At 35.4% G+C, this 21,041-nt stretch overlaps 1 long non-coding RNA gene across 3 annotated transcripts in view; it reads left to right on the top strand.

Moving 5' to 3' along the window:
• The window catches only part of LOC136099285 (uncharacterized), an 85,764-nt gene that overhangs the window by 17,564 nt on the left and 47,159 nt on the right, over nucleotides 1–21,041 (top strand). For 2 of the 3 annotated variants that reach the window (XR_010651067.2, XR_011738670.1), the window contains one exon: nucleotides 11,531–11,977. The exons of the other annotated variant lie outside the window; for it this stretch is intronic. This is a non-coding gene — a long non-coding RNA (uncharacterized lncRNA). Of the gene's footprint in view, nucleotides 1–11,530; nucleotides 11,978–21,041 lie in introns of those variants that run through there. 3 annotated transcript variants of the gene reach the window in all.

Raw genomic sequence — 21,041 nt, 5'->3', positions numbered from 1 at the left:
TATGAATCTTGTGTTTGCTGTGTCATACTCTGCATACTCTTTTATTTTTCCATATGCATGACAATACACTTGAGACTGCTCCTGTTCCCTTTAGATACCTATTCTTCTTTTCCTTACTGTTTTTGCTGCCTTTTTACACCTCTTCCATTCTTTTTTTCTTTTCTGTATTTATCATTCATTCTCCTTCATCCAAACAAATCCTGTGATATTTGTATGACAGTTAACACTAAATGATACATAACACTGTTAAACTTCATTTGAAATTGAACACTGAATATTTCTGAGATATGCTCTACTAATGTAGGTTTCTGATACTAGCTCAATGTTATTAATCAGTGACAGCAAAGAGCTGTAGAACAAAAGGAGATGGTAGGATGATAGAGATCATGCAGAACCCCAGCAGAAAGATTCCTACAGACACATGAGACATTCATTGCCAACAAGCACAGGTCATCACAACATATATTGCTCCAGTTGACTTTAGTAGGTATGGACACATAATTACGTGTCTGGTTGAACAGAAATCTTTGTGAAGAAGCAGATAGTTACATGGTTGTTAAGGTTATAATATTTAAGTCACCTGTAGACAGAAAACAGTTTTGCAATATTTGTCAGAATATTATTTTTTCTTAAAAAAAATACATTGATTCTCTAGGGAAGAGCCTAAGTTATTAGTTTAAGTGTTAGTGGGTGTGTCTTTCTTTGTAAATTATCACTTCTGATAACTTTATATGTTTCCATTAAAATAATTTATAATGAACCGTATGCATTTAGTTTCTACTAAAATGTAATATTTTCACATGAAAAATTAGATCCCCATACTGAGATTGTTCTGCTTCAGCTCATGGCATGTATTGAATTTATAAGTGCTTCTTTCTGTCAAGCTTTTTCCCAATAATATGTATTAAAATGATTATATAAAAATAAATTGCATTACACAGTATTGTAATGTTTTCAAAGATGACATTACATTAGTCTAACACAGGTCAATTTTCTCCGTTCCTCTAATAGCATGGATAATTCTTTACTTTGTGAGTGTGTTTGTTCTTGTTATTTCTGGTTTTCTCTTTTTTCCTGGAAGAAACGTGCAGCATTTCCCGGCACACACAAATAACATCTGTTTTTACATTGTACTGTGGGCACTGTGTCTAGGTTTACTTCAGCCAGCTAAATCTAATAAACATCTACTGGGATAGTAATTTTTAAGTTCAAGTTCAATATCAAACATGTCAGCAGTGCACTTAGCAAGAAGCAGGGCGGCAGTTTGAAGAAAATGCATATGCAGTCACCAGTAATTTTTATCAAATTATAAATCCTTGTTACAGTGCTGGGATTTCATCAGCTAGCAATATTTAAATGAAAGCAATCCTTCTGCAGGAGGTGATTGTTTTTCTTAGGCATGGGTAGATTAAACATCTATTCATTTACATACTTTTGACACATGCTCTGCCACTCACATCTTCATTATCCACATTTGTGAAATGAATACCAGAATTCGCATGGTGTTATCAGGAAGTTTCATACTGATCAGAAATGGACTGGTATTTGTATGTATTATCTTATACCCACTGATGTAATCTTTTTTTACAGTTTTTTTTTTTTTTACAAAATCATTGCTGATGACATTAAAAAAAAACCCCAACATATTTAGAAGAGTGAAATATCATGGTATACATAATTATTTTACATGGATTAGTTATAGAGTATGATACTGAAAGTCTGTGTGTACTTAACAGATAGATTAAAGATATTGAACAAGTTTTTCAAACAACATAAATTATTTCTGGGCTACAATTGCAAGGAGACACTTAAAGGGTGTGTTATTTTAAGAAACTAAATCCAAAATTTAAGACATCAGAATTTTTGTTCTATGGCTGCTTTCAACTGGAGAACCTATCAGATGAGGAGGGGTTGAGAGAGCTGGGACTGCTCATCCTAGAGAAGGTAAGGTTCAGAGGGTTCTCAGCATGTATTAATACCTGATGGGAGGGAATGAAGATGGAGGATCCAGGTTCTTCTCAGCAGTGTCTATTGACAGGACAGGAAAAATCTCTGCCAATTAAAAACCAGGAAATTCCATCTGAACACAAGAAAACACTTTTTACGGTGAGGGTGGTCAAACACTGGAACAGGTTCCCAGAGAGATTGTGAGTCTCCATCCTTGGAGTTTTTCAAAACCCCATTTTTCAAAACCAGACATGGTCCCAGGCTTCTGACTGAGCAAGATAGTTGAGCTGCATGATTTCAAAAGGTCCCTTCCCAACTTAACCATTCTGTAGTTCTGAGATTCTCTAACACACACCAGGAGAGACTTCTCCCAGATCCCTATGTCTGACTGGAATGTGGGAGACCTGTGTGCAAATACCCACATCTGACTTGCCTGGAGTTCTGGACCTGCATGAGCCAGTTCTGGTATTCCTCCTCTAGCAGACATTAATGGTCTGGTTACATCATATTCCAGACTGGATCTTCCAATTTTTGACTTACTTGTTCTTCCCCTACAAGTTCTTCTGTGTGTTTCACGGACTATAATATGCATATCTACAGCAATGGAAAAAATAAAGTTTGTCATTAACCTCCTCATTTTAGTTGATGATAATCTTAAATCCTGTATACATTCTCAAAATTTCCTCCTAAATTGCTTAATTTTCCACTGATGATATTCATATATCATGATGTAAAAAGATATGCAATGTTACTTAGTGGCAAATACAGTATCTACAGTGGCAGTATCTGCACCACCACCACTTTTATACTTCTGTGTTCATCTTGCACAAGATTCAAGATAAGCCTCATAACTGACACTTTGAATTGCCTGTGAAAGATATTTGCTTTCAATAGTCCAGTGAACAAATTTAATATGATGTAGCTATCGGGAATCAATTACGTCATTAAGAAAGGCTGGAGACATCTTGTCCTGTAATCATCTGATTGTAGAAGTGACAGTTGAGCTTAGTCTCTTTTCTTACTTGTAGTCTTGACAGAACCAGAGATTGTGACATAGGTCATAATTTTCTTAGATAACACCAATAATCTCTGACTTTCTATCTCTGTCTAACTCTTCGTAATTTTTTGTTAAACTGAGTGTTCTTTCCCCAGAAACAGAATTTGGGTATGCTTGTGCATTCCAGTAAATGGGCTACAGGGGAAAACAAAAAACAAACAAACAAACAAACAACAACAAAAAAAACCCCCCCACACAAAAAAATGTCAGAAGCATTGTTGAAATGGGAAAGAATGTCTGGAGATAATCTAGTTGCAACATCCCCTGCTCAAGCAGGACAAAGCTAGTGCAGGTTGCCCAAGACCTTGTCCAGATGGGTTTTGAATATCTCTAAGGACTTTTCCAGGCAACGTCTTTCAACATTTGTGCTAAAATCGGTGTTTTCCTTGAGCCAATGAATCTCTAAACCCAGTTATTTTATATATCTTTGTACCACCAATTCTGTTTCCTCTTAGAGCAATATGCAGCTGCTATGTCTTCTCTACAATTTGACTTTGAAATTAAATTTCAGCCCTGTTCAATAATGCTTTTCTGCAAACTGTCCTAAATAAAATGGAGGATGAAGTTTTTTGTTCATGCTCAGAGCTCTGAAGCTACATCCAGCTTCTTACAAAATGAATGATATTTTCTCTCTCAAATCAAGTTTAATAAAGTGATTATTAAGTTCTGAGGAGTGTTCTGTACTGCTCTTAAAACTTGCAGGCAACTTTCAGATGTCCTTCTTCTGATAAGGACTTGAAGTAAATCTATGTAACTTGTGATGAGTTCATATCATTTTTTCATATCTTTTTCTTCTCAGAAGCACCTGAGGCTGAATTGTGGGTAAACTGCACAGATTACAGCTTCAGTAATCCATCTTGGTCCCCCACTGTCAGCTTGATAAGTCAAACTTCGTTCGCCTCTCCTTTTGTTGAGGTTGTTATTTTAAAGTCTTAAAAAAAGAGTACTATTTTTCAGTCTGTGAATGACAGATTTTTCACAGGGATTTGTCTTTTAACTCCCTTCATGCTTTCCTGAAACTAATTTTTCTCAGATTTATATTTCAAAATCACCTCTCTTCTAGTTCCCACAGTATGCTTTGCTTTTGCTGATGTGCTGAGGTGCACAATTAATTTTTTTTTATTTTGGTTTTGTTTTTCAATACTTCAAGGAAAGAATAATCTCCTCTAGTTGTAGAAGTCTACATCAGGAGGAAGCAAACTGTACCCTAGATGTGCTCCATTAATAACAACTCTGGTATTGAGAATATTAAGACCATAGTATGTTGGACATAACGTCAACATAAGAATGACCAAGGCTATTCCTAAGGTTTCTGCTTCAGGAACTTATGATGACTTCATGTAGGTTTTACCTGAAAGTCTCAGTGAAAATCTTTTTTAAGAATTTGAATCAGATCTACATGTTCCTGATGCACAGTAGGGAACTGCATTCTTTCTGAGTTTGTTTAGTGACATAGAAAATGTTTATAATTTCTCCAGTGTAATTTTCTTCACTTCATGATATTTCTTTCTCCCCTTTCTGCTCTGGTCAGCCATAGAACAAGATGGAATTTCAGGTCCCAGATTAGTCTTACCAGAGAAGACAACATTATTTTTATGATGTCCTGAAATTTATGCTAGGGGACTAGAAATGTAATAGTGCAAATTTGCCAAGATAGAAGTGTGAAATTCAAGCAAGAGTCCATCCAGAAATGCTATTTTTATCACAAGATTTTTGTTTAACTATGCAATATTTTATTCCTGGTCATATGCCACTATAGATATATAATATAAAATAAGGAAATCTGTATTTCATATATAAATTGCCTCTTATAGTTAATTTATTAAGCAGAAAATGCACAGAAGCAACATCCATTGCGAAAGCTAAGAATAAGCAGAAACAATAAATCTAACTAGAGTTTAGATCAAGTTAAAAGTTAGTAGAAAGGTGAAGAGCACCTAGAAAAGAAATGAGAAAATACCTTTATGTATTTCCATCCATTAATTTGGAAGTAAATAGCTAGTAGTCTGCCAGAATTTGTTTCAGGATAGGGAAGTAGCAACGAGATTTTCATGGTTTTATCAGAGTCAAAATATTTCCTTATCTTTCCTGGTCCAGAAATTTTCTTCACATGACCCCTGGGAGAAGTAGATGTAAATACAAACACAGACTGAAATCATCTATGGCAAAAAATATCTCAATGTTTTCAATGGATTTAAAGGAACTTGTATATTTATAGGTAAATGTAAGCCCATGTGCTGAGCTGGGCTAAGTAAAGAAAGAAATCCTTAGAAAATACATGATAAAACATAAAAGAGCTTTCTCACTATTATGTATTGAACAATATATTACATTAAACTCTTCCACCACTGCATTCTGGGTCGCTATTGCAGAAAGTAATGAGAAGGATCTGAACTGACAAACTTCCCTATCCAGCTGTACCTCACAGTCCAATTATGTACTTATTATTTTTACAGGTGACATTTGGCTTTGATGAAAATCAGAGCATTGAAGCTGAAAATTAACTTTTTTTTTTTTTTTTTTTTAATTATGTTCCTTTTCATTAAAATAGCACACATACAAAGGCATACATCCGTAGCCCTGGGCACCGACACACATGGAGATGGAAGTAAAAAAATGGGGTAACAAACTTTAAAAAATATAGTACAACTATCATACAATAGTCCAACAAATAATTATAAAAATAAATGTCTCTAAACAGTCATGTCCTTACTAAGTACAGTAACCAACACACTGACTTCGCAGTAAATCTTGAATGTCAGCAGACCTATGCTTTTTCAAATCAAATAGGCTACCCATTTCTAAACCTAAGAGACTCACTCTGAAAGTACTTTAAATAGTCAAATTCTTTTAAACCAAGTGTATTTGATTTTAACTGTGTTTTTTAGGTTCAGTTATTTGAGTAATATATTCAGGCAATGTTGTAAGGAAAGATGTCCTATGTAATTTTAAACTTTACAGTTATAACTGTGTTGCTAATAATGTCTGTATTTAGAAAGAATGAATCTTACTTGGTTTTAGATATTTAGGGACAAACTTCTAAGCCTAATCTCATTAAATGTAGATATAGAAAGAAACAGGCAACTTCAGAAGGAATTGAACTCAATATGGTAATATTTTAGGATGGGGTTCATTTATAACCTCAAGCATCTAGCAGAAGTTTCTCTACTATATATTTTGTAGTTAACAGAGATGAAACAAGTTACTTCCATAGGATAATTCATCTTTAACAAACTACAAATGTATTTTAGGATAAGATAAATTGCCATTAGATACTGTTCTTTTTATTCCATAGAATCTGAAGCAGCTATGTTCTCTGTTATTGAAATCTTTCCTCATGTAAGAAAAAATAATCAGCTAACTTTCAGGCGGTAGAGGCATGGATAATTTAATTGATCAAACAGAAACATCAGAGATTGTTACAGGCAAACTACAAAAAAAGAAGTTGTTATTTGAGTGCAAAAACATTTTTACAGGATTTTTTCCTGTTGTTATTCACTAAAAGACAGTTATTATACTGCCTGCTTAGCAGTCCATACATTGTTTAATTTGCAAGGAAATCTTTAGGAAGTAAAATACAGCAGAAGGTAGAGAACTATTCAGATCCTTTTCTTTTTTAAAATTCTTTTAAAGAGCACATCAAATTACTTATTTCAGATCTGTACACTTCTACAGTAGGTATCTCTACATTATCGGGGTGGGGGGAAATAAACAACAGACACAAAAGATCTTTAGATAAAAAATAAGAGAAAAAATGTCTTTTAGGTTATAAAAATCAATTTATTATCCTCTCTCACATCATTTTTAGTTTACCACTCTCAATAGGCAATGTTTTTTCTTTCCTTATGTGATGTTAGTATCTCTCTGTCTTGCATATATTCTACACTGCTATAAATTCAGGTAGTCATGGCCCCAAACCTGACAGTATTCAAGACACTTAACAATGCCCTTAGACACATGATGTGAACTGTGGAGTTGTCATATGCAGGGACAGGAGTTGGACTCGGTGATCCTTATGGGTCCCTTCCAACTCAGGACATTCTATGATTCTAAATTTTTATTTCTCATACTTGTGCTAACTTTACTCTTGTCAAGACTTGGGCTAAATCTATATTAAATGCATAGTTAAAAATTGAGAAGTACATATTTTTATCCATGTGTTTCCAATCTCTTAATGTTTTGACGAAATCTTGTCCCACATAGAACTGAATTAGATGCTCGGCTTTGATGCCTCGAAGGCTAGAATGTTCACTGAGTTTTGTCCAATATAAAACTACAAGGCTGAATTCTGTAAAGAAGTCTGTAAAATCCTGAACTTCTCATTTTGATTAAAGATTTGCAATTTCAACCAGCCTGTTGCATATTCGTTTGCTGTAAGACCAATGGGGGAAATAGGAGAGGAAAAAAGCTTAAACTTCAGACTTCTCCATCAAGGATCCAGAAATTAAGCCAGTTCATATGAAGGAAGTAGCACTTCTCACCAATACCTGATTTAAAGAAAGAAAAATTAATGTAAACATTGAATTAAGGAAAAGGCATTTTTAATAAACTTGAATATATTGAAGCTTGTGAATTAAATATAACCGTTGATTAAAAATCTAAAACAGGTCATGAAAAATAATTAACTAGAGAAGATAAATACATGCTTAATATTTTTTCCATCAAAAGATAAGGTTTTATTTAAATAAAATATATTTACTAGGATGTGTTTTCCAAACAACAAGAAATCTTAATTCACTGTTTAAAAAAATGCATAAATAAACCTATACTGAGTGTATTATCATATATGGAATGATATACTGAATGATGCATTTTATATAAATATGTTATTTTTAAAAATTATGCTTTAATTCATCATATCAGAATCTCAAATTAGTAGTTGTCTCTATCTTTGTATTATATCACATTAACTATTTAACTTAAATTATTTCAATCTTCAGTGTGTTAAGAAGTGGAAATAGGAGTTTGAATGTTAGCGATTATTCCCATCTCTAATTATTCCATGAACATGTCTTGGTAGTCATCATTCTTATCCTGTGAACCCTACAAGTATATTGCTTACCCTGTAGCTAATGAAGCTGTTAAAAAGTTGTTAAGTCAGACACCTTGGCTTGCATGTCTACAGATATGCAGGTAGAATTCAATTGTTTAAACAGAGGCAATTGTTTAAACAAAGTTTGAAACATCCTAATGAAACCCATTTGGCTGCTGGTTCATGTTCCAGAAGGTATGGATCACCTGTAGTTCTTGTGGTATAACTGCCAGCCCTCTATGGATGTTCAAGAAATATACAATGACACACAAGCTCATTATAATTATGTTAGAATCTTGTGTTTCAGCAGTGGAACCCAGCAGCAGAATAATTCAGCTCAACTGAATGTAAGACCTTTGCTGTTTTCTGAGATAAATGGAAAATGTCCCCAAATGGCCTCTAGCAGTTGCACCAGAAAGGCATTAATTTCCTGTGTGTCATATTTGCCAGTTTTGCATGGACATCTTGAATGGCCAGCTACAAATAGCACAAGATGCCTTTGTATAGGTAACAGAACCCCATCTTAGGTGTTTGCAACAGTGGCAGATAAATCCCCACTCAAGATCCACTGACAAGGTCTCCATAAATTATAATGGGACATAGCACAAGAAGGTGGAATTCAATTGCTACACATACATATACTCCAGGTAACATAATCCACCTCTTGGTGTTAGGCAGCTGAATCAAATTTATTGTGTGTTGTCCCTGAAACCACTTTATATTTAACTGATTCCTTTGACTAGGGGTAGATAGGGGGAGCTTTAACACCCATAGACATCTGAAAGCTTGGTGTCTTAAGTGTTTAACTGAATTTCAGCCCTAATGCCTAATTCTCAAAATTCTTGATCTTTGCTGATACAGAGATGTCTCTGATGTATCAAAATTGATTTTTAAACAAAGCAGAAGATAATGTTACAGTATTGAATGACACTCTAGGATAACTTTGGGTCCACACTGTTTTTTTTTTGGCGGTGTATTTTTCCCATTACTCTCCTGGAAATTTCATTGTCTTTATAAATATTATTTCTAGTAATGCTACTTTCATTTTGAAAAATAAATGCATTTTATATTCTGAAAATTGTTTATGCTTTATTTGATCCTGACTTTTGTATACAATATTTTGTTATTTCAAAACAAAACCAAAACATAGGAGGTCTTCATATTAAGGTCCTATGGCTAAGTTTACAGTTACTTGCTTTGAAGGCAAACAAAATTCCCCAATCACTTGCCACTTTAAATGTCCAAGTCTGCAATTCTAATCATCATATGTCCTCATAACATTTATATTGGGCGATAATTTACATTATAGATGATAGCCAAGTGTGTGACAGTGGTCATCCAGTACCATTTTAGATATTTGTGTACATGTGCTTCTATATGGGGCCAACAAATATGACATGAAACTCACAGAAGATATGTGCCTTTCAAGAGGGACAGCTAGAGGCCAGCCACAGTACCCTGGGACATCTAAAATTACCTACATGTTTTTAGGTAACTGAATTTCTCATTAAAGGATTAATTCTGAAGACTATCAAAGTCACGGAACAATAACTGCCACAATATCAGACAATATTGCAATGATGTCACAAGAGACACCTCAAATGAGAGTCTTTCGGAATTTTGCTTCACTATGCTACAAAGTACAAAATAAATTATATTTTTCTTACTTAAGCAACACTAGCCTTTATACTTAGTTTTTGCAGGCAAAAAATTACAGCCCTAAGGAACAGAAGCTCAATTTGCAGTCCAAGATGCAAAAGAAACATGAGCTAATATGGTCCTTTTCCTCCTCTCAAAAACACAGAATAAGTGTGTTAATGATCTGACTTCAAAACACATCACTCAATATTGTTCTGCAACATCTATTGATTCTTTAAAGATACATACTATTAAAGCACCATTCCTGTGCTGCCAAGATTATCTTGCACTAATGTTTTAGTCTGATTGTTTAAATATTTTGCAAGTTTGAGGTTTACATTGTAAGTTATTCTAGTCAACCTCATGTCAAAGCAACTAAATCTTTAAAAATTTGCCTACTAGAATTATTTAGTTGTAATTTTAATAGGATTGTGCAAACTGACAGCTGTATATGAAACATTTCCTGTAAGCAGTATGCCTCTAGAATTCAGTCCATCTTAGACATAGTGATACAAACACAATGAGCAGCTGAAGTGTGGTTATACTGAAGAACAAAAGGTATGCAAAATATGCTAGTAAGTATGGCTGTATGCTTCAGCTAGTGTAAATCAACGAAGCCCATTTAAGCTAGTGGATCCGTATGAATCTACACTAGCTAAAACCTGGGCCCTGCTTTTTCTTCTCAACAGGCCTGAACATCAACATTGTTTTTATTTTCTTATGAAATTCTATGTTATAATAAAGTACTTAGGTACGTTTAGACAATCAATTTGCTGGGTAAATGGAATAGTCTTAATGCTGTAATTGTGCAATTAGAGTCATTTAGTCTGTGTAGAACTAGCCACTCTTAGATTAGCAGATTGATAAGGATACAAAAAGACGGCCACAGTATTTTTTTAAACCAAAACTTTATTTCATTATTATGTAATTGTGTTAGGTTTTATTTTGTTATTCCATATTTCAGTGGGTATGATAAATATGAAGTGCCCTGGGGGTGATGCTCATGCTATGATTTGCCTTGTCCAGGCTTTATCCGGGATAACATTACTATCCCAAGATTTAGTTTTGGAGCACAGTATTTGGAATAGCCCAAATATCTCAGTAGTCATAGAATTAAATACATTGCACTTTCTCAATGTAATTTTAGCACTTATGGTTTTGTGTAATGCAGGTTTTGGTGCATTGTCATTGCTAACTTCAGGAGAAGATGCAAGTGAATTTAAAGCAGTACTGTTAAAGGTCTTGCTCTCCTTTTTGTTGTGTTGTTCTTAGCTTGATGCTAAATGTGAGAAAGTAGGGGAAAGGAATGTTTAGAAAGGTATAGATCTGAAGCAATTGTTTTTTATTTCCATCAAAAGTTGTATCCTGTGCAGTAAGATTTTACTGAAAATATAAATGATCTGTTGTACATTAATGAAGAATAGATTTCACTTTCCTACTATATTTATCATTGCTGTCTTTTTAGTGGTGTACGTGTAGTACGAGATCTATTTCTATTGTAGGATACTAAACAATTATTGGATAAAGGCATATAATTATCCCTCCCATTAAACTGTTTGAAAGGTACATGGCATGCCTTTGGCCTTGGCCAAATGATTCTTCGCAACACAATTCCTGGGGATTGTTTGGGATTTAACACCAACCAGCAACATTTCTGAATACACAATTTGGATTTGGCCACTCTCTATAAGAGTAAGAGTTTAATAGAATAGAGGTATGCTGTTTTGTGTTGATTGGCACAAAATATCTGAGAATAGTCCCAGACACTATTTAAAGTTTTAGGCTAGATAGCATTATTGTAATGTGTCTTCCCTATATTGTTAACATTTTCTTTTATTACTTTTTTTTTTTTTTAGTTATCACAAGGGTCCACCTGTGCCAGTAAGTTATTTCTGACAGTGGCAGCAGTGAGTGTTTAAGGAGAGAAGACAAGAGGTTATTTCCTTGGTGTATGTTGTCAGCTTTCTGAAACTTGAAATCTGACTTCTGAAGCAGGGCATGGTAGCCATACATTTTGTCTTTCATGAAGATGTGCTGTTTCTTCCTGAACCCATCCTGCAGCATCTTGTGTCAGTGCATTCTGCAGTGTATGTGCATTGTATGTCTAATTTGCTCTAGAGTGGTTAATTACAATTTAATTGTGTTTATCATTTTCTCTGATGCCCAACTTTGATTGTTCCATCCCTATTCACCAGCTCCACTGAACCCACTGTGTTATACATCCATTGTGTGTTCTCCTTTAAACAATTTCTTTTCTAAGCTGGAAAATCTCAGTCAGTTCAATATCATCTCAAATAAAAGACTACCCATAAACCTGTTTATCCTTTTTCTGTCCTAAATCTTTTTCTTAGTTCTGCATCTGTGCGTATGCATACAGCATATACTCATGAACACATCATACCACAAAATGTTGAACTACATATGTAGAAATGTTTCCCTCCTTCTATAGTAGAAAAACAGAGCATCAGCTCTAACATAAATGAACATTTTCATATATACCTCATATTTTAATTTATATCTCTGTAGAAGAGAAAATAAGGTGAGAAATTAGATTGTGTTTTTAGGGTAGAGAAGGGTTAGAAAAACCCACTCCAACATTAGCTACTGTAATGTACAGCAGCTTTAGCATAAGAAATCCAGTTCTTCAATAAGGCTAATTCTAACATTAGAATTAAGAAAATACTGCACACCATGAGGGAAAGTAGGTCTAATCAAACTTAGAATAGGCAAACAAACAAAAATTGTATGTCTTTGTTTTAGTTAATATCTGTTCATTAGCAGGGGTTTATGTCAAATTTCAATTACACATTTTGAATGCTTTCTATCAACCAGAAGTTCTAAAGAACAGTGAGTTTAACTGGGTATGTTTTTGGTATCATTCTATCTTCTCCTTCTCAGTGTGGATTCAGGTACACAGGCAAAGTGTAGGGTTGTTATGTTTTTACTTTGAGCACTTTGCTATTTATGCTAGAATCAAAAAATAATTTTGGTTGGAAAAGACCTTTAAGATCACCAAGTTCAACTGCTAACCTAATAATGCCAAGTCCACAAGTAAACCATGTCCCTAAGCAGAACATCTACGCATCTTTTAAATGCCTCCAGAGATGGTGGCTCAACAATTTCCCTGGGCAGCCTGTTCCAATGCTGGACAACCTTTTCTATGAATGTTTTTTTCCAAATATCCAGTCTAAACCCTCCCTGGTGAAACTTGAGGCCATTTTCTCTTGTCTTGTTGCTTGTTACTTGGAGAAGACACCAAAATCCACCTCACCACAACCTCCTTTCAGGTAGTTGTAGAGAGCAATAAGGTGTCTCCTCAACTTCCTTTTCTCCAGGCTAAACAACCTAAGTTCCCTCCTCTCCTCCTCATAAGACTTGTGCTCCAGACCCTTCACCAGCTTCTTTGCCCTTCTCTGAGCTCTCTTCAGCATCTCAATGTCTTTGTCGTAGTGAGGGGCCCAAAACTGAACACAGTATTCAATGTATGGCTTCACCAGTGCTGGGTACAGGGGAAAGATGACTTCCCTAGTCCTGCTGGCCACACTATTTCTCATACAAGCCAGGATGCTTTTTGTCCACCTAGACGCACTAGTGGCTCGTGTTCAGACAGCTGTCGACCAATACCTCTATGTCCTTTGCTACTGGACAGCTTTTCTGCCACTCTTCCCCAAACTTGTAGCACTTGGGTTGTTGTGACCCAAGTGCAGGACCCAGCACTTGGCCTTGTTAAATCTCATACAATTGGCCTCAGCCAGTCCAGCCTGTCCAGATCCCTCTACAGAGCCTTTCTACCCCCAAGCAGGTCAACACTCCTACTCAACTTTATGTTGTCTGAAAGCTTACTAAGGGTACACTCAATCCCCTCATCCGGTTTGTTGATAAAGAGATTAAACAGAACTGGCCCCAATACTGAGCCCTGGGCAACACAACTTGAGACTGGTCACTAACTGGATTTAAATCCATTCACCACAACTTTTTGGGCCAGTTTTTTACCCAGCAAAGCGCATGCCTGTCCAAGCCATGAGCAGCTAGTTTCTCCAGGAGAATATTGTGGGAAATAGTGTCAAATACCCTACCGAAGTCTAGGTAGTCAATGTCCACAGTCTTTCCCGCACTCACTAAGTGGGTCACCTTGTAATAGAAAGAGATCAGGTTAGTCAAGTAGGACCAATTTTTCGTAAACCCATGCCGACTCAGCCAGATTGCCTGGCAGTACTGTATGTGCGGCATGATGGCATTCAAGATACTTTGCTCCATAACTTTTCCTGGCACTGGGGTCAGGCTGACAGGTCTGTAGTTCCCCAGAACCTCCTTCTGGCCATTTTTGTAGGTGGGCATCACATTTGTCAACCTCTAGTCAACAGGAAACTCCATGGTTAGACAGAACTGCTGATAAGTAGTTGAAAGTGGCTTGGTGAGCACCTCCGCCAACTTCCTCAGAATCCTTGGATGGATCTTATCTGGCTCCATAGACTTGTGCATATCTAAATAGTGTAGTAGCTCACTAACCATTTCCCTTTGGAGTACAGGGGCTTCATTCTGCTCCCTGTTTTTGTCTTTCCGCTCAGGAGGCTAAATACCCTGAGAACAATTGGTCTGACTATTAGACTGAAACAAAGAAGGCAACCTTCCAGTTTTCTTCCTGCATAACCTCACAACATCCTTGCAGTCCTCCTGAGTGGCCTTCCCCTTCTACCAAAGGTCATAAACTTTACTTTTTTTCCCGAGTTCCAGACAAAACTCTCTGATTTCCTTCACTCTGAACATCTTTGCATATAAGTGAAATCTATTATAATATCTTAAAGTAAATAATTTGATGCAGCAAATTTGTTGCAGGGCTTGCATAAGATGTTATTGCAGTAAGAGGGTGAAGCTGACTGCTCTTTTTAATTCTGACAGTGTAGAAAACAGTAGACTAATTAGTCCAGAGAAAGAATATGTAATTTAACATGGAGAAATAAATGTGTAGATGTCTATTGACTAGTGACAAAAAGAAAATATTTTTTGTCGGTTTTCTGTCTGCCCACGAAGAGGTCTGGGGTTTTCATATATATAATTCAAAGTTTCAAGTAACTTGAAGGTGGGAATCATCAACAGTAAGTGAAGGAAAAAAGTTCTCAAAAATATGTTTTCACTTCTGTCAACATCACCTGGCTGAACTTTAGCTAACATTACCTAGACATTAGGTAAGATAACTAATACTAATAATAATGGGACATCTAGCTCCAAACAACAAGTTTACTAGCAGAGAAATAGCGATATAGGGAAATCCTCTGGCTTTATCTGAAAGGCAGATATGGGCATTTTGCTGGTGTTCTGCTTGCCTTGACAAAGTGTTGGAGATAAAAGAGACCATGATCACATTTAATGGAGACAGTCATAGAGCTGGAATTCCAATGTCTCTGGACAAAGACTGTTAGAAGCCAGCAGAACTGAACTCAGACTGAATCAATAGAACTGAAACTTCTGTCAAGGAAGTACTTAGCCTAAAGCTTTCCCTTTCTTTTGTAGTAGTAAATTTCAAATAATAGTTCATATTTCAACATGTTCACTCTGTGTCTCCTGGGAACACTATTGCATGGAAAACATTCGCTGCATCAGATTTTTCAAAGGTCAATAACTCCCAGTGCATTCTACCCTTGGCACTTGTGTGTACAGATTCTGATGCTGAAAACGTTCATTGTATTGTCTCGTTTAAAGTGTTGTAAGAGGTCTATCACTTTATTTTCTTTATCTTCAAAATTTCATATATTCTGAAGAGAAATCATAATGCTGAATAAAGAAAACTATTTAGATTCTTTATTTCAAGCCAAATTACTGCAGTTCTCTTCATTTCTAGTACTGTTAAGACCGTTGAATTTCCATATTAGTTCTGGGAATATGTCAGTTATAAAGGTCACCTAGTTATGAATATGATCATATGTCCAGTTGTAAACAAAATGTTTTCTTCATTTTCAAAAGAAATAACTGAAATACTATTATCAAGGATCCCCACAGTTTCTAACACTGATATGGTTAATCCTTAATCCCCTGTGGAGTTAGTTAATACAAATATACATTTTGACTAAACTAGAGCACTGTGCTCAAAACACTCAATGGAGACCTTGGGCTGTATCTGCCAATCCCAGAGTGCACAGATCATCAATACTCAGGTGACATAACCTGATTTCCAAAAAGACTTAAATACAAAAACTTCACTTCCACCTATCCATTAGAGAGATGCAAGGCTACAATCTTGCTGTCTTATTTATCATTCATGCTTTGAAACCGAGTGTATATATCATTCTTCATACAACTATTCACTTCCTTATAATACAGACCTCCCCACATGATGTTCCTTGTTTCCCTTCAGAGCCAGTCTTCAATTCCTAGATTTTTCCCTTATCTTCTTCCACACTCCTTGATCTGAATCTGAATGAAAGACAGTATGACCAGGCTTTGCAATACAACTGATAGTCTACTTTTTTTCAGGAAGAAGCAGCAAGTCCAGTTGGACAATTTTAGAACAACAAAACTCCTTTAGAGTTGGAATCAGCATCAGACTATTACATGTTTTATTTACAGAAAATTAAGACTCCTGTCTGCACATATCCAAAATGAAAAGTATGTAGAGAATGCATTATTTGGGTCATAATTTCTTTTCTTACCAAGTGCTTGAAAAACTTCATTGGCTTTTTAGAAGAGTGTAACTAGTCTCTGAATTCAAAATAAGCTTTTCTATGAGTGAAAAAACATTCAATTCCTTGAATGCTGATGTAAATCAAATATTACATTAGTGTATGGGTAAAGAAAATCAACTCTAATTTTAAGTAAATATTTATGAAATTTTGTACAGTAATGATAGGTTAAATAATTAGTAAGTATTAAGCTGAAATAATTTTACTTATGCCAAAGAGAAATCTAAAAACCACAAAGTTTCCCATGGGAATTTAATGACACTTCAGAATTACAAAAACAATAATACAGGTCAAGATAGTCTATATGCTGCAATACATATGGAAAAATAAGATGGAACACAGATGGAGATTCTTTAACTGCCCTGGGCTTTAAGGAGTTCAATCATGCTGTCAGTGTTTTTTGAACGTAATTTATTAATGTGGCAATGCAAAGCAGGATGTTGTTCAAAACCAACCACGTATTGAATAGAAAAGAAAATACAGAATATTTTTATTCAAAGAATTGTCAATGCATGTTGAGATAGTCATAGAGAATTATGTTATTTTATTTGAATTTCTTGATGGCTAATTGAACAAGAGAATGAAAAAATGGAATGTGCAGAGAAGGGCATATAAAAACCACTGTGTAACATTAGCAAAACAAAGCTAAACAATTTTGACCAAGAAATACAAATCTTTCCAAAATCGTTAGTAACATTAAAATATAAGCAAAGGAGGAAAAATCAAATGATTGAAGCTGTGCCTGCCTTAGCAAGCTGCGCAGTGCATAAAGAAGACTTGTGGTGAAAACGTGTAGAGAAACAGTGCTGATGACCCGGCATGAATTCCACACATGTTTCAGGGTGGGGGGGACAGGGAGGTACTTAGGATTAGCTCTAGTCTGAATGCCTAGTAATGGCTGTAGGATTCTGCATGTGCTCCTGGCATGTGTCTTTTGATTTATTTCCATCAGAAAAGCAACCAGCTCATGCACTCTGATATTGCTTTACAATGACAGAAAAAAACTGGAACAACGGGAAGATTTGTTTCTCAAATCTCAGAGCTCCTAAATCAAAGCAAAACATTAATGTAAACAATACATGCAACAAATAGACGGTAGCTCCTCTGTAAAGAGAATATTGCCAGAACTCAGATTTGGTTCATTTTATTTTTAAGGTGTCCAGAAGTGCCTGTTGCCTTGAATCCCTTTGGTGAAATTATACAAGGAATTAATGGCAGGGTTCCCACTCCCAGCCTTGGAGAAAAAGAAGGCATCAGAGCTTTTTTTATATTCAGTGAATAAGGCAAAAGCTTATTGAATAGCCAGAGTCCAGGTTGCTGCTTGAAATAAGAATACTTTTTTTCTGTAAATGTAAATGAAACAAATCATTAGCATTAGTGTTGCTCTAAATAAAATTTACTTAGTATAACTGAACAACTTCTTCTATTTCTGGGAACAAATAAAACAAGGATGAGCAATACTTAAAATATAGAAGAAAAATCAAGATTTCCTTAATCTTTTTATTTACAAAAGTGAAATAGAATTTTTAAAACCTAATCCAAATAAATCTTAATTTGATAACTATTTTTATTCACGAGAGTATTGAAGTTCAATGTTTAAATGGTACTGATGCCACTGGAATTTATATATAGTTTTAGCTTTTAGATATAATCTTTCAAGGTTCTCTGAACAGGGAAAACTGCTTTAACAGTCACTAGTTGGTGTATAAGTCAACAGTAGGAAGCTTTAGGATTCAAATTTCTATAACTGAATAATTCAGAAATGTGAGACTGATAACTAAGATTCTGTCTTGGCTCTACTCCTTACATGTCCAATCTGATCCAATCCTTATTGATGGAAGAATCAGCATATACTAAGGTCATTACAAGACCAGACTTTATCAGTTTAGACATTCACATATCAGATTTCACTTGTTATGAGAACCCGAGGGATTAATCTCATCTCATTGAAACTGCAAGAAGTTAGTTACACCAGTTACTCCCTCCTTCTATGATCAGGAGATAAAGACGTATTTCTACAGATCACTGAGGTACACTGCCATCTGAGAGTGCTATTTTTCTCAGCTTTGGCTTACACAACAAAATCTGAGATATAAAAACTGTGAATAATGCAGCAGATTTTGGGTTCAAGTCTCTGTTTGTTTAACGGCTGTTAGGCTGAATTGGTACACCAGCTCCAAGTTGTCCCTGAATTTCATAGAATCCCAGTCACGATCACTGCTTTTGCGTCCATTTTCACCTTAAACAGCTTTGCTTTCAGTAGTGAAGTGCAGATTCCTGGTTGTTTTTACCTGCTCTTCTTTTCCTCATGTTCTTTTTCTCTTTGCTGGGGGGAATGAGAGGGTGTGGGAGAAGAAAATCATTCTAAAATTACGCTTTGTTTCTTTGAGCTATTGTTTGTATATGACTAGTTTAATCATGCACAACATTCACCCTTCATTACAATGAACTTTGTTAGTAGTGGATGCCTCTGAGCACAATGATGTCTAATTTACATTAATCTTGCTTTCTCAATTCTTCTAGAGTAGTACAAACATATGACACAAATTACTCTTTATTTTTGAAACCACAATAACTGTATGAGCCACACTCCCATATTAAACAGCACTTAGTTTACCAAACTACTCTGAAGTAACTAAAAACATTAAAATGTTCTCCTTTCTTCAAGAAAATACAAAACAGAAATGTCTCAAAACAGATAACAAAACAATGTCTGCATAATGATGCAAACAGGTAATTGAACACAAAATAAGATACACCAAACCACAACTAACTAACTAACTAACTAACTAACTATCTAACTAACTAACTAACTAACTAACTAAATATAATGTAACCCTAGGCTTTTAAATCTTTTACCCTCCCACTCCTCTGCTTTCCTGCAGGTACTGTTTCTGCAGGTGCAGCCTAGAGAGTTTAATTCATTTTTTTAGGGTCTCTAGAGGGTGGCTTTTGGCTAAATTTGGCTGTTTTATAGCTACTACTGAAGCTGGCATCCATTCTGTTTTCTATTTAAATTCTCCAATATTTACTACTTCTTTGTCATTCATTCCAATTGTTCAACTGTAAGTTCTTGCGGGTTTCGTTGAGAGAAGTTTACATTCTTCCAACTCATTTAAAAGATGCATGTGTTGTATGATTTTTATGTATTAGTCCAGGAGCCATAGAGTTTGTTTGGAAAAGGAGAGATCCACCTCAGTGTCATTTTATCTGGGGCAATATAAACACTCTTTTGAAACTCTCCAAAGAGAACTACCTAACACTGAATTGGTTACTCAGAGCAAAGAAATATTGCACTCTCCAGCTCTCAACCCCCTGGATTCCCCCTCTTATCCAGTAGTAATGGTGTTCACTTTCTTTTGTGTTTTGAATAAAGTACTGAAACAGACTTTAAAAAAAAAAAAAAAAATCAGCACAAAGGATCTTATAGTAAGTATTATGACCACTAGGTCAAATAGCTGTGTCCTGTCTTAATCTTACTAATCTTACTTCTATTTTGATCCACCATTTGTAGAATTTCATCTCACCCAGTGGCATGTGTTCAACAAATAGAGAGGCTGAGAATACCCAGGGTATCTTAGATCTTCATAGATATACTCCTCCTTCAAGTATATGTGGTTCAGCACAGACTCAAGCAGAGGAGTAAGTTGTACCCACATATTTTGCTGGACCATTTTTCTAATTATCAAGTAAAATGGGGCTGTCACTTAAGTTCTATTTATTTCAGCAACATTCCAAATAAGACATTGTTCCCTGTTTGGTTGCTAGATAAAAAAATCTATAGACATGTACCTTCTGCAAAAGGGTTGGAGATGAAGGTTCCAAGTGGGATCATGTTTCAATCTACAGCCTTATTTAAGACACCTGGGATGTGAACTAATTTAGGTTAACCTTATGTTATACTTCTTAGTAGCTCTGGAGAAGTGTATACATGTTTAGCAACATGCCTACACTGTGCAATTATCTCCGAACTCATGACAAACCACCTGCCTCCAGAGTTGAAAGTAATACAGCTGTTTCAAAACTGACACTGGAACCCCAGCTCATGAGTTACACACGGTATCTTCTTGTCGTGGAGATTAATTAGCAAGTCAAAACCTTATCAGGCATGTGTACTCAGACCCTTGCATGAATCCCAAATATCCACCATCAACATCTACATAAATGAGTTTGAATCTTTCCATGCCCAATGATACCTAAATAAGAAAGTTGCAAACCCCAACAGAATTACCGTTAGGGCAATTGCTAAAAGGTGAAGGACATCGTTCTGCATACTGTCCTCCCCATCCTATATTGCTTCTCAAGGAGAATTTTATCCATGAAAACTGTCAGAATTCCAAACTGGAACAGCTTTCAGAGGAGATTAACTTTCTCCATAGCACAGCAATTTTCCCTCCTGAGGAAAGCCATATTATTTCAGTCTAGAGAAGGTGTCTATTACTGTAGAATTTAAGAACCCACATGTTTCTTCTCAGAGAGAGAAGCAATTACTTTAACTGCTGTGCTCAGCATGAAAATGTTTTGGGAAAAAATGCCCCTCTTAATCATATTTTGACATCTATATTTAAAATGGGGCTAAGTATGTGAAAAACTAAAATCTAAGTTAAAAAATATTCCCCTATAGTAACTATCATGAAACTGTAAAATACAATGTATACATTATTAATATTTTGCTGTGTGGAAGTACATT

This window comes from Patagioenas fasciata, chromosome 3 (assembly GCF_037038585.1).
Source record: "Patagioenas fasciata isolate bPatFas1 chromosome 3, bPatFas1.hap1, whole genome shotgun sequence".
Classification (NCBI taxonomy): domain Eukaryota; kingdom Metazoa; phylum Chordata; class Aves; order Columbiformes; family Columbidae; genus Patagioenas; species Patagioenas fasciata.
The sequence above is the reverse complement of the archived record's forward strand: the minus strand, read 5'-3'. Positions and strand labels throughout refer to the sequence as shown.